The 14,965-nt window shown below is 43.4% G+C and overlaps 1 protein-coding gene and 1 long non-coding RNA gene across 2 annotated transcripts in view; one reads left to right on the forward strand and one right to left on the reverse strand.

The window, feature by feature from the left end:
- EXT1 (exostosin glycosyltransferase 1) overlaps nucleotides 1-14,965 on the forward strand; it is a 325,916-nt gene that overhangs the window by 162,189 nt on the left and 148,762 nt on the right. The window lies entirely within an intron of this gene.
- On the reverse strand, nucleotides 1,487-3,600 carry LOC138445885 (uncharacterized). Its single transcript, XR_011259018.1, has 2 exons — nucleotides 3,370-3,600; nucleotides 1,487-2,044 (listed from the first exon to the last, which is right to left on the reverse strand). It is a non-coding gene; the product is annotated as an uncharacterized lncRNA (long non-coding RNA).

Here is a 14,965-nt window from a genome sequence, read left to right on the forward strand (position 1 = left end):
GTAATGCAAGCATTACAGTCCATTGGTGGTGTAATATGTGTTAAATTTAAAACCAATGATAAAAAAGTGGAGGGAATGACCCACTATATGGCTGGGTCATACCCACTATACGAACTACAGTCGGAACTGGAAGCAGAGGAATCCTTTGTCAGCTTTGTTTGGGTCTGGTCACTTGTCACATTGAACCTGAACATTTGGGGCTTTCAGGATCCACTGTCAGCAGATGTATGGGCCACCGGATAGATTCCATCTGGGAGGAGCTAGAGAGAGCAGGCCCCTGAGAACGCAGGTCATTGATTAGGCTGTAAGCTTTTTTGGGATTTACAGCACTGGAAAACACCTTTTGCAGAATAATGGGAGCAGAGTGATCATTTCTCCCCGTAATCTGGGTCCCAGGCCCCATTTTGCCAGCTACATAGTTTTATGAGGCTGGATTAAAGCAGTGATACATGTATTTATATTGCTGGATGAAGTGACAGCTGTGGGGCCAGCTGGGTTAGGACTCAAAATAAGATCATAGTCTTACAGATCCTCGGAGGTTCCTGGGAAACAGGAGAGAGTTGTTATTTGGGACACAGTGGGGAAAGTGAATGACAAGAAGAGAGGCAGGTTAATTAAAATACACACATCCTTGCCAGAATTAAAAGCGATTACATCTCTGGTTTTCTAACTGCATTATTCAGTCATTTACTAAATATGGCTTGTAATACATCAGCCAATAGATAACCTTTATATTACTGTAAAATTGATGAACCTCTTTCGTGCACACAAATCCATCTTTGGTGGCTTACCTCATTTCAGCCAATGCAGAATTGAAATGAGAGGTAAAGATTCTAAGATTTTATTCTAGAATGTCTTCTCGCCCACATGTTTTTGAGTGTTGATTTTGTTTTCCCGATAAATTATAAATTCCTTTAAGGAACTCTGTCAAGCTCATCCTCTATTCCTGCTCCTTAGCGGAGTATCTGGAATGAAGTATTTATTCTGTAAATGTTTGCTGAGTAGGTGTTAAAGGTGTGAACCAACTACATTGTAAAGGTGATATGACACCAATTTTGTATTCAAATAACATTTTGGTATCTCATGCTTTATAATGTATATAACTAATGCGAATGGTACTTCATGGAGACGTGTGATAATGGGCATTTTTTTCTTAAAGATTATTTAAGATTGACTTATGGGGGATATTTGTTCTAGGATGATTACCAAATACGCTTCATCAGAAGCCATCAGGAATCCCATTTTTGTGTGTGCTCAGTTGTGCCTGACACTTTGTGACCCATGGGCTGTGTGTAGGCCACCAGGCTCCTCTGTCCATGGGGGTTCTCCAGGCAAGAATACTGGAGTGAGTTGCCATGCCCTTCTCCAGGGGATCTTCCCAGTGGAGGGATTGAACCCAGGTCTCCCACATTGCAGGCGGATTCTTTACTGTCTGAGCCAGTAAAGCCTCCCCCATTTTTATGAGTTCTAATAATTAAACTAATAATTTCTGATGTTGATTCAGTTTACTTTTATCTTAGATGAGATCCAAACCATCTAGATCAGGGGTCAGCAAGCTTTTTTCTTTAAGAAGCCATGTGGCAAATGGTCTTGTGGTCCATATGGTCTCCATCGTAACTATTCAGTTCTGCCTTTGTAGCAGGAAAGTAGCCACGAATAATACCCAAATTATTTATGAACACTCAAATTTGAATTTCATATATTCTTCTTTGATTTTTTCCCCCAACCATTAAAATACGTAAAAATTATTCTTAGCTTGCAGGCCATCCCAAAACAGGCCCTGGATTGTAATTGGGAGATCTCTTTTGTAGACCCAAGTCATCTACTCAGTGGGCTGTCACAGAGGAAGTAGTCTACATAAAGAGCATAAATTGGAGAAATCAGGAGTAGGCAGAATGGCTTGTGTGCAGCCATTTGCACATACGTCTGTTACAGTCATCACTGCACTGGGTTTTGCTACATGTCTTTTTTCCATGGGCAGTAGGTGTCCTTTATGAGGGCAGAGTCCTGGTCCATTCTTCTCCATATTCCAAGGGTGTAGTGCCTGTGAATGAATGAGCGAAAGAATAAAAGCATCAATCCAATGTACATGTCACAGTAGGTGCTAGGTTGCTGCTGCTGCTAAGTTGCTTCAGTCGTGTCCAATTCTGTGCGACCCCATAGTTGGCAGCCCACTAGGCTCCTCTGTCCCTGGGGTTCTCCAGGCAAGAATACTGGAGTGGGTTGCTATTTCCTTCTCCAGTGCATGAAAGTGAAAAGTGACAGTGAAGTCGCTCAGTCATGCCTGACTCTTAGCGACCCCATGGACTACAGCCTACCAGGCTCCTCCATCCATGGGATTTTCCAGGCAAGAGTACTGGAGTGAGGTGCCATTGCCTTCTCCGAGGTGCTAGGTTACTGAATAACAAAGGATGAAATTTCCTTTGAGAAAAACACAAAAACCAGAGGACACAGCATTGCTATCAGTTTGCCTACAGACACCGAACATTATAATTGGGCTTTGTATAACACATGGAAGAGTAACTGGCATGGGGGGCTGTGTAAGGAGTGTGTTAGTTGCTCAGTTGTGTCTGACTCTTTTATGAGTCCATGGACTGTAGCTCGCTAGGCTTCTCTGTCCATGGAATTCTCCGGGCAAGAATACTGGAGTGGGTTGCCGGGCTCTCCTCCAGGGGATTTTTCCTACCCAGGGATCAAACCCAGGTCTCCTGTATTGTAGGCGGATTCTTTACCATCTGAGCCGCTGGGGAAGCCCTGTGTAAGGGGGAAACTTGCAAATCATTCAGAAAGATTTCCATTCCCGTGGACTCTGGGTTGCTGAGGCATTTTGGTTCTTCCCTTAAAGAAGATTGATCAGTCATCAATGATACTCTAAAATGTTACCTCTTCTTTGGCTTTATGTCTTTACAGAGGGACTGCTTAACCCTCAGGAAAGGTTTCCATAAGAAAATGATCTCAAATAAGATTATTTTTTTTAAACTAGGACCCATCACCTTATGTATATTGATACCATTATTTCTGATATTGATTTAATTGATCTTTAATTTTTTGTTGTTATTCCGGCGCTCAGTCATGTCTGACTCTTTGCGAACCCATGGACTGCAGCATAGGAGGCTTCCCTGTCCGTCACCATCTCCTGGAGTTTTCTCAGACTCATGTCCATTGAGTTAGTGATGCCATCCAACCATCTCATCCTCTGCCGTCCCCTTCTCATGCTCTCAATCTTTCTCTGCCCCAGACTCTTTTCCAATGAATTGACTATTAGCCAGTAAAATCCTCCTAGTAAACATTTGAGAAAGGGCTGTGCTTAGGCTGATTATGCTCTGGGGTGGTTTTTGCTGAAACAATCCAGGTGAATTTGTGGATTACCTTTGAGCACAATTCGTAGGCCATCCATTTACTGCTCCGGTATACTGATTTTGTCTTGTTTGCCTTTGGTGTGTCTGTCTTCTCCTTCCATCTCTCACTCCTGTGTGCTCCTGCCCACTTCTATCAGGTCAGGCGGATGTGAGCTTCAAAGGGACAGCTCAGACTTGGCCATGCTACTGGCACCAGGCAGTTTGGCTCCTGTTGTGACCACTTCCATTTCGCTGTTGTGATATTTTGACAAAGTGAAGGCTTATTGTGACAGGAGCTTAAATAAACAAGAATTGGACTCATACCCCCATTTCCAGGAAAAAATGGGAACAGCAGGTATTATCTGATGTAATTAAAGTGTACTGAACCCTGAACAGAGTCCTCATTGTAAATCCCCATTTGAACCTTACAACCAGCAAGTTTAGAACCAGGGATGTGAGTGACCTGCTGGTTGGAAGCTCTGTGGCCTCTCTAAGGGCATGTAGAAGGCATGGCGAGCCTGTTATAGTTTTCCTTGGTAGTTTTTAGAAAGATATTTAGATGGCATCCAGTCTTCCCTCTCTAAACCCCAGTTACCTTGTCTACCAAGTGGATATAATTTTCTCTCCCATTGGGATTGTTGATTGGGCTTAACAGACGCATTTTAAATAAAGTGCTTAGCATAGTTTCTCAGATTAGCAGACCCTCAAGAGTAAGTGACTATTACTACCTTTTCTTTTCTTTTGCTTAAACATCCCCCAAAAGTCTTAATTAGTAAAAGAATTCTTTCTTACTTGGTTGAAATCTTTACCATATAACCTAGTTTGTTTTATATTATTGGGGACTTTCTGTGGTATTATAACTTATGTATGAAATAGCTGAACTATGTTCAGATTCTTCTACCTTAATATGTGTCAGTCATATATATATGTGTGTGTGTGTACATAAGATATGTGTGTATCAATTATTGATATATATGTGTATGTATATATTGGGTTGGCCAAAAAGTTCATTTGCGTTTTCCCATCAACTTCTATGGAAAAGCCCAAATGAACTTTTTGGCCAACCCAGTATATGTCTGTGTGTGTGTGAGTGTGTATATAAAATACATACATATAATTTAAAAAGCAGGTGCTGACATTAGATTACCTGCAAAATTATAAATATGTCAGCTATCTCTTTAGGTCACTGGTTTTTCTAATGCTTTCAAATATCTCTAGAACTGTAAGTGTGTAGACTTATGATGGATCCTTTGACTTCAAACAGGTGTTTATTGTTCAACCTAAATAGTATTCATCCAGGTCCACTGCCTTCTCTTTTACCCAGATTAATTTTCTCTTTCTTCTGAGGATGGTCTTATATACAAACTGCCGACATATTTTTCCAGTACTCTTGCCTGGAAAATCCCATGGACGGAGAAGCCTGGTAGGCTGCAGTCCGTGGGATCGCTAAGAGTTGGACACGACTGAGCAACTTCACTTTCACGCATTGGAGAAGGAAATGGCAACCCACTCCAGTGTTCTTGCCTGGAGAATCCCAGGGATGGGGGAGCCTGGTGGGCTGCCGTCTATGGGGTCGCACAGAAGCGACTTAGCAGCAGCAGCAGCCAACATATTGAAGATAATATGAATTGGGAAATTGATTGGGAATTTGCAGAATCATCTGGTTCTGGGTGAGGATGAGAATTTGGGATCTTTATCTCCCAAAGATACATAAACCTCTCTCTTAAACACTCAACAAAGAATACTACCATTGTTAGACAACATTTAAAATTCAGGCATATTCATCCTTCCAGTTCCAAGTTGGAGTAGAGTCATCTTCCACTGGGGAATAATTTGTCTCTATTAATTGAGAACAAACATGCATGGGTGTTTTAATTACACAGTAAATTAGGTGAATTTAAGATGCAGAAGATGTGGGAGCCAAGAATTCAAAACCAGCAGCTCAAAAACCAAAGTAGATTAAACAGGGAAAACATCTCAGCATACGAGTGCAAGCAGGTCCCAAGATAAAGAAGGGAGGAAAACAAGATCAAGACCAATTATTTGGGTTTTACTAAAGCTCCTTTCAAGCAGAATGATTCTGACTTATGGTTTTAAGTTGCTGCTGGCTGGACAGGACAGATGGAAGAAAACGTATTCTTCGTAGGGTTCCTTCAAAATGTCCGGCTTTCAGTGGCCCTTCTGTGCATTCAGTGAAGAATGACTATTGAAGATTTCTTACATGAATTTGAGTGTTAGAGAAGTATTCAGTCTCTGTCCCAGGAACCCTGAGAGTATATGCAAAATCATATGATTATGAGCTTCTGTGAGGAAAGAGTCTAGAACTTTCTGTAGATCTTCAGTGGAGTCCTTGATCCTAAAATGGCTGAGGAATCAGAGCTGCTGCTTGAGCAATGTAGACGTTTGTTGACTTTGTTATCTGTCATTTAACCAGAGTTGCCTTCTCATAAACTCTTCACAGTTTCTGATTTTGTTGTTGCTGATCATTCGCTAACTTGTGTCCAACTCTTTGTGACCCTGTGGACTGCAGCATGCCTGGCTCCTCTGTCCTCCACCATCACCCAGAATTTGCTCACATTTGTGTCCATTGAGTCGGTGATGCTACCTAACCATCTCATCCCCTGCCATCCCCTTCTCCTTTTGCCTTCAATCTTTACCAGTATCTGATTTTTAGGTGAGGAGAATCAGAATTTTTTTTTTTTCCAGAGTGCTTTCAACCAAATTTGGTGTTTCCCAGCAAGACCTGCCCATTTGACACTAGTTCAGAGCCTCTTTCTCCTGCAATATACGTGTTTAGATACTGCTGTCTATTCTGTTTTATTAAAAAAGAGAATTGCCTGGGCATCTGAGTGTTTGTTGTGAGCCACCTTAAATCCTTTCTGGAAGCTGGTTGGATGTGATAAAACACACGCCTCCCTGAGATCTCAGAGTGCTGGTTGATTGATTACAGGGCTAGGGAGGCAGAGGATGTAGGTAATTCCTCAACCATCATGAGGGACAGAAAACAGCCTCCAATGTTATGTTCCACTGATGGCGACTGGGAAAGGCCCTCTTCAAAAGAGAGGACAGGGAGGGAGAATTAGGGACTTCAGCTGACCTCTGAAGTAGAACTGAGATAATGTCTGCCTTCCTAGCACAACTGAGGCTAATTACTCGGTAATTACTTGTTTTTAATGCTTCCAATAGGGGTTGTGTACTTGCTGGTTTATCTTGTTTCCCCCAATGGACTTTGAGCTCCTTAAAAATGAGGACGCTCACTCTTTTTCTGTTGAGCATAAGGTTTCTTTGGGCAGTGCTTCTCTCATAGCTGGCAAAATGCGATTGAAGTTAATGATCAAGACACTGACTGTTTGGAAACCTAACACTGCTTCATGGAGGACCTTGAGAATACCATGAGGAGTTTTGTGGTAAACGTGTCATCACATTCCAGAAAGTTTCAGAACTTAGTGATGATTTGTGCTTTCCCAAGACAAGCAACTATGCCAGCACTCGAGAGAAATTCTCCCTTCTAAACGGAGGGGATCAAGTTTAATTCACAGTAGCTGATTTCTGAAAGTTATAAGACATGGTTGTGTATTTTTTCCTCTAAACATTATCTCACAAGAAATCGAAAGAAAGAAAAAGGGTGACTCTGGGAAAATGTCAAGGATAATTTATTGTTTAAATCCTGAACTATCTGTGAGATCTTTAGGCCGCTGAACACAGAACATTTTACCCTTCCGTCACTGGCATGGAAGTGTATTTACCCATTAAGGGTGGCTTATTTCCTAGTTTATTCCTGTTGTGTGTGTATAATCACGTCTGCCTTTTCCTCGCCCTCACATCCTAAGCGGAATTAATCACTTATTATGGTCCCTTTAAACAAGACAGGGCAGATCTCTACTTAAAGCTTAGGAGGTTCCTTTATAACAGTGCTTGGCTCAGGCATCTCATGTGTGTACTTCTTAAATTACATCCCATAATGTCCTGAAATTGGCTTCAGAGGCACACATGGTGTCCTCTGTGAGCAGCTCATGAAGCAATGTAGAAGAAGGAAGAAGGAAGCATTGTCAAGGAGGGGCCAGAAGTCAATGCTTTTTTATTCCCCAATATACATTTCACTTTCCCCAAAGAGGAGGGTGGAAACTCCCTCAGGACTGTGCCAGGTGGCCTAAGGGCCCATGGCAAAGTCCACACGGGAACATGAGATGTTAATAATTAAAAAGCCCTAGGTCTCTCCCCTCCCCTGGATCGATGCCTGGTGCTGAGACAAGTTGCAGGCCTGCTCCCGGTCCTTCTGCCAGGGCTCAGCTCTTTTTGTTGACAAAGCTTTTTGTCTGCTTCCCTTATGATCCCAAGTTACGTGCTGGCTCCTGTGGGTTGTTCGGGCCCCTGGTTGTGTCTCTGCAGGCCCTGGCCTGTCTGTACCTTCCTCCTGTGTGACCAGCCAGCTTTAGACACAGGCCCCAGAGGGTGCTGAACTCCACACAATGCTTAAGTATGGCATTCCACTGTTCTAGAGTGTGGCATTGCCTTTTATTGGTTCTTGCTCAGAATGGGGAAAAAAAAAATCATTACTTAGGCTTTAATGCCAAAGGTGAAAGAAACAGAGTCAAGTCAAATGTGCCTTGCAAGCAAATCCGAATGAAACTGGACTCTCTCTAAACCCCAACCACACTTTTTAATATTCCATTACAGTTTCCACAGATGTGACATGGGAATCTTAAACATCAACATTTGCCAAATATTCTGTGACGCTAGACTGCTATGAGAAGGTCCATTTCAAAGAGGAAGATGGGGTCCCCCAGGTCCATTAAACTTGGCCTACTCTGTCCAAATGTCTTCCAAAGGGATGCCGTGGAGTCCAGTTTGGGAAAGTCGCCAGGGCCTCTTGGGGCTAACGTGGAGCTCACAGAGGGAGGGTGATGATTTGATTGAGGAAGGGTGACATGTTACAGATATTGGGACTGCTGGCATCCATTTCTCATTTTGCAAACCTGCTAACCATGTTATCTTAGTTACCTGGCCTCTCCAAGCCTCGGTTTCCGGTTTCCTCATCAATAAAGTGGTGACGCAAACAGGCTTATCTATTTCAGAGTTCCACCCATAGGCCATATCATATCATATCTCATTGTGACCCCGAGAATGGCCAGATCATTGCTATTTTTGTTGTTGCTATCATTAAAAAATCAATAATAATTGTTGTACTTTGAATTTGGGGGAGTAGGTTTAAAAATTGAAACCATATCAGTAATAAAAATTGCCTATTGTTTTAACGGAGCTTCCCCTGGTGGCTCAGACAGTAGAGTCTGTTTTTTAAATATGTGTTCTTCCTTGGGAAACATTCCAACCATGATCTGAGTTTTTCCAGCTTAACAGTCATGGAGCAGTTCTGTCTTAAAACCTATCATGTGTATCATTTCTAAGTAGAGTGTTAGGTGCCTAGTAGCTGCAGTGAGGCAAAGCTGTCATCTGTTTCACTTCTTCACCTCCATCAAGTGGGAAAGAAAGTCAATAGCTCTGAAGAGTAGAAAAGAAGTAACTCAGTGCCAGGACCACATATGGCCTCAGAGGCCTTCCACTCCCTGTACTCATTTCATTTCCTGTAGTTAAAGCTAGAGTAGTGAAGTAAAGTGAAAGTCGCTCAGTCGTGTCCAGTTCTTTACGACCCCATGGGACTACAGTCCATGGAATTCTCTAGGCCAGAATACTGGAGTGGGTAGCCATTCCCTTCTCCAGAGGATCTTCCCAACCCAGGGATTGAACCCAGATCTCTCACATTGCAGGTGGATTCTTTACCAGTTGAACCACAAGGGAAGCCCAAGAATACTGGAATAGATAGCCTATCCCTTCTCCAGGGGATTTTCCTGACCCAGGAATCGAACTGGGGTCTCCTGCATTGCAGGTGGATTCTTTACCAACTGAGCTATCAGGGAAGGGAGAGTAGGGGGGAAGATCAACTAATAAAGGGCTTCCCAGGTGGTGCTAGTGGTAAAGAATCTGCCTGCCAGTGCAGGAGACTCAAGAGACGTGGATTCGATCCCGGGGTCAGGAAGATTCCCTGGGGTAGAAACTGGCAACCCACTGCAGTATTCTTGCCTGGAGAATTCCATGGACAGAGAAGCCTGTTGGGCTTACAGTTCGTGGGTTCACAAAGGCAGACGCGACTGACTTATTGAGTGCAACTAAGAAAACCACACAGCCCCATCTCCCTTGTTCAGTTTGGTTCAGTTGCTCACTCATGTTCAACTCTGCGACCCCATGGACTGTAGCACGCCAGGCTTCCCTGTCCATCACCAACTCTTGGAGCTTGCTCAAACTCATGTCAGTTGAGTTGGTGATGCCATCCAACCATCTCATCCTCTGTTATCCCTTTCTCCTGCCTTCAGTCTCTCCCAGCATCAGGGTCTTTTCTGGTGAGTCACTTCTTCGCATCAGGTGGCCACAGTATTGGAGCTTTAGCTTCAGCATCAATCCTCCCAATGAATTTTCAGAACTGATTTCCTTTAGGATTGACTGGTTTGATCTCCTTGCAGTCCAAGGGGCTCTCAAGAGTCTTCTCCAGCACCACAGTTAAAAAGCATCAATCCTTTGGTGTTCAGTTTTCTTGATAGCCCAACTCTCACTTCCATACATGACTACTGGAAAAACCATAGTTTTCACTAGATGGACCTTTGTTGGCAAAGTAATGTCTCTGCTTTTTGATATGCTGTCTAGCAATGGCACCCCACTCCAGTACTCTTGCCTGGAAAATCCCATGGATGGAGGAGCCTGGTAGGCTGCAGTCCATGGGGTCGCTAAGAGTAGGACACAACTTCACTTTCACTTTCACTTTTATGCATTAGAGAAGGAAATGGCAACCCACTCCAGTGTTCTTGCCTGGAGAATCCCAGGGACGGAGAAGCCTGGTGGGCTGCCGTCTATGGGGTTGCACAGAGTTGGACACGATTGAAGCAACTTAGCAGCAACAGCAGCAGCAGGTTGATCATAGCTTTTCCTCCAAGGAGCAAGTATCTTTTAATTTTACGGCTGCAGTCACCATCTGCAGTGATTTTTGGAGCCTTGTATCTTGTATCTATTATCTATCCCTGTGTCTGGTATCTATCCCTCTGGAGCCTTGGATCTATTACATCTCCTTATACAGGAATTGAGAGAGTGTCTCAGAAATATTATTGGAACTACACAGCCAGTATATGGGACAGTCAATATAATGGGAAACAGACAGTGGAAGTGAGGCCATGGAGCTTGGTGAGGTTTGCTGACTAGACCTGCTGGAGTTACAGCATAGCTTACCCTGCAGCCAGAGATGCAATGACATTAGGAATATGAGGCCTAAAGAACCAGCTGGCTGTTTAAGGAGGTGGGGGTATCACACCCTAGCTCCCCAGCTTCTGGCCTATTTCACTTGGCAAATTATAAACAAAATAGGTTATCACACAGCAATAAATATCAATGGTAAGAACAGAAAGCACTTACCATCATCTTACCTCTCAGATATTCCTGTTGCTTGTGACCTGTGTGTCCATATGCGATACACACGCTGTACCTGGGCTCACGTACTTTCCTTTTTGTTTTTAATTTTCTCTTTTTTAAAAATTTATTTTGAATGGTGGGGGGTACTTGCTTTACAATGTTGTGTTGGTTTCTACTGGACGGCAACGTGAATCAGCTATAAGTATACATATATTCCCTCTCTCTTGAGCCCTTCTCCCACCCCCACCCCCATCCCACCCCTGTAGGTCATCACAGGGCACCGCGCTAAGCTCCCACTGGCTGTTTATTTTACGCACAGCATTGTATGTATGTCAACACTACTCTTTGGGTTTGTCCCACCCTTTCTTTTTCCTGCTGAGTCCACAGGTGTATTCTCTGTGTCTGCATCTCTGTTCCTGCCCTGCACATAGGTTCATCATTGTGTACTTTCTTTTGCAAGAATATCATCTTTGCTTTCTCTTTTTTACCTGATAGGCACCATAGACAGTTTTCCATTCTATTGAATATACCTCTGGAAACTTTCTTTCTGTGTGACTGTTTAGTATTCCTTGGCATAGGTGGACTATAATTTATTGATATAATCATATATGATTTTATCATGATTCTTATGATTATAAGAAACACAGCCATTTCTGTGTGCACCTCCTTGGCTCTTTCTCCACAAAAGACCTCTCATTCCACTTTCTTTCCAGCAGTTTATAAATTTCTACTTACTCCCACTCTTGCTGGTATCAGGTAATTATTTTATGAAAAAAATTTCTTGCCCATTTGTTAGGCTGAAAAAGCTCCCTTGCTTTAACTTGTATGTCTGTGATTACTAGTGAGGTTGCAAGTCTTTTCCTATATTTATTGACTGTATGCATTTTTTTTTTCTTTTGTGATGGGCCTCCTCATGTTCTTTGCCTGAGTTGCTATTACTGTGGCTCTATCTTATTTTATAAGAACTCTTTTACATATTCAATCTATTTTCTCACTGTTGGTCATAAATCTTGGCAGAATCTTCTGATAACAAGGAGCTGATCTTCCAGGAAAGAGAATATTCTGGGCATAGTGATCTTCTGGAAGCAAGAGAAAAACAAAACCCAAGTACAGCAGTTTGCTTGGTTCTTCAGAAATAGGAAGACTTACTTTAGGGGATGTTCAGGGAATCCCAGGTGGTGCAGTGGTAAAGAATCCGCCTGTAATGCAGGAGACACAAGAGAGGCAGGTTTGATCCCTGAGTCAGGAAAATCATCTCGAGTAGGAATGGCAACCCACTCCAGTATTCTTGCCTGGGAAAACCCATGGACAGAGGAGCCTGGGAGGCTACAGCCCATGGGGCTGCAAAGAGTCAGACATGACTGAGCAAGTGCTAACATCCTTTCATCCTTTAGGGATTAGTTGCCATAAGTAAGGTACGTTTCTAGTGAATATTTCAATATTGCAGTTACATGTATTCAAGCAGTGTACTTGAGAGAAGACACTTTCTTCTTTGGTAATAGAACATTAAGAGCAATGAAGAATTTTCTATCTCTACCTTTAAATAAAGATGGAATAAGAAAGCTGTATCTGCAAACCAGTTACAGTGGCATGTTGGGGTATTCATGGTTAAAATCTGGATGGTTTAGGCAAAATATCATATTTACATTAAAGATTTAAACAAAATCAATTTTTAAATGCTTCCTTACTCCATGAACATTTCATACATTTAAGGGAGCTATAGAAAATGATATAGGGACTGTTTTGTTTGAACATAAATATGTATATCAACTGTAGATTGGAAAGAATCCTTGTAACTACCGGAGAGCTTCAGCCCAGTAGACTCTTGTTCCAATGATCCATGGATCTGAGGATGCTCTCTGTTTTCTCAAGATCGTATGACTTCTACATGCCCAGGGCTAGGAGTAGACCCCAAGCCATCTGACTTTTTATCAACTGTCAGTTTTGTTACATCAGCAGAACTTGGTGGATTTGTGAGTGTAGAAATTTGATCATTTACTCATATCAGCCACCCTGCTAGGCTCTGCGGGTATAAAAGATATGGGCTGGGTCTGACGTCTGTGCCATTATAGTCTCATAGGTGAGAAAGTTACTGTAACCTGGGAAAGTTACAGTAAATAAGTAAATACCTCAAGTATCCAGGTGATATGATTATGGTCTCTGCACAAATGTACAAGGAGGATGAAGAGAAAAGTGTGATTTTTTCGGAATGAAGGCTTAATGGAAGGAGGGAACCTTGAGCTGAGTTTAAAGAGGCGAGGAACTGGGGTTTAAGGGATTAATGTGGCCTCTATGTCCAAATGAATAAGTTGGACCATTTGGATATCAGTGAGGATGAGCACGCAGCAGAAGGTGGTGGAAAGATGATGGACTGTGAAAAAAGCTTGCCCTGTGTTTGTGTCCTGACTGGTTGAACAGCTGATACACTTTCTGTGAGCCTCCGTTGTCCTGTCTGGAAATAGGACGATAATGTATATTGAATGTGTGGAATGGGGATTGCAGTCTCAGCACAGTGCCTAGTGGAATAAATGGTAGAGAGGACTAGTGGGGGTGGCAGTGGTGGCATTCACAGGGTGAGTGACAGGGCGGGGAGGCCTGAGACTCTCAGCTGCTGTGACCTTTCTCAACCTGTGTCATAAATTGGACGGCATGAGGCTGGACTTTTCATTATAAAATGAGGAGTCCCATGAGGAAAAGAGACTGAGTTTTGCGTGTGACGCTTTCTGAAGGACCCGTTTTGGAAGAGCCGAGGATTTGGTACAAGGGTGTGAAGTGGAAACAGAGCCCCTTTCTGTGCCAGCCCTCTTAAGGGGTCGGTGTGGGGTTGGGGCTGGAAAAAGGTGCATTTACCATCAGCCCTCTCTGCACCATTTGTGGCGAAGGCCTTAGCTTCCTGCCACCCCAGTGACTAGTGTGCAAGGCTGTTTCTGCAGCTGACCCTGAAGAATCCAACCTGTTTTCCAGCTTGTTGTTGCTCCCCTAGCTCCAGCCTTCCTGGAGTTTTCCCAGATCATCATGTTTTTGTTTTTTCTTAAGTGATGAGCCCGGCCCAACATCTTTCTCCCTTCCTTAGTTTATGGTGGCCAAGTCCCCATATTCAAGTTTGGCAAGTTAGACACTGATTGATTTCCTGTGGTTCTCTGAAACTCGCCAGTGGGTTTGAGTTCTGCATAATAGACTTCCTACCATGACATTTGATATTCACCTCTGTATGCTTGCCTGCTTGGTTGCTACAGTTGTGTCTGACTCTTTGCAACCCCTTTGCGACTCTTTGGACTATAGCCTACCAGGCTCCTCTGCCCACGGGATTCTCCAGGCAAGAATACTGGAGTGGGTTGCCGTTTCTTCCTCCAGGGGATCTTCCCAGCTCAGGGACTGAACCCATGTCTCTTGGGGCTCCTGCATTGGCAGGTGGGTTCTTTACCCCTCGAGCTACCTGGTATCCACCTGGACACCCTCTGTATTCATCAGGTATCCAAATCCCTGCTCCTCTGGACAGTCTCTCTTCCTTGTTTGCTGCCTTCCCACTGTCATAGGTAGGGTTGTTTGGATGTGGATTCTCATGCAAGTGATTTATTGAGAGAATATTCACTATGGAAACCAGTGAAGTCATGAAGGAAGCAGGAGAGGATGGGGCAAGAAGCTGGGCAAAGAGGGCTGTAAGTACATTGTAGTCACACCTCAGCCCTGGCTGGCCTCAGAGTCATCTCACCTTGAGGCTACAAGGTACATTGTACCTTGGTATGGATCAGTCATTGGCTGCCTTCTGGGTGGGGGAGGTAACCAGCCAGGGTTGCCGCTGGAGGTGACATTTGTAACCTCAGCTATTAGGGCATTCTCTGGAGACATTAATAGCTGGTACTCACCGCACAGGAAGGACTGTACTGGCCCAACATAAAGTGAATCTGGTCAGACCACCAAGCTTCAACTGTACCTGCCAATCAAACTCCTACTGATCCTTCAAGACCCAGACATGCCCAGCACCATATGAAGTGTTCCCCAGCCCAGAAGTCCTTATTCTCAGCTAATGATGTTATCTACCATCTCTGCTTTTTCTTTATGCCTCATTATAAGCCTTATCAAGATCCACTTTGTAGCACTGTGGATTGGCTTAATGTGTGGCACCCTGCTAGACTAATGAGTTTCTCCTTGAAGGCACAGTAATTCACCTTTAA

Source organism: Ovis canadensis, chromosome 9 (assembly GCF_042477335.2).
Source record: "Ovis canadensis isolate MfBH-ARS-UI-01 breed Bighorn chromosome 9, ARS-UI_OviCan_v2, whole genome shotgun sequence".
NCBI lineage: Eukaryota > Metazoa > Chordata > Mammalia > Artiodactyla > Bovidae > Ovis > Ovis canadensis.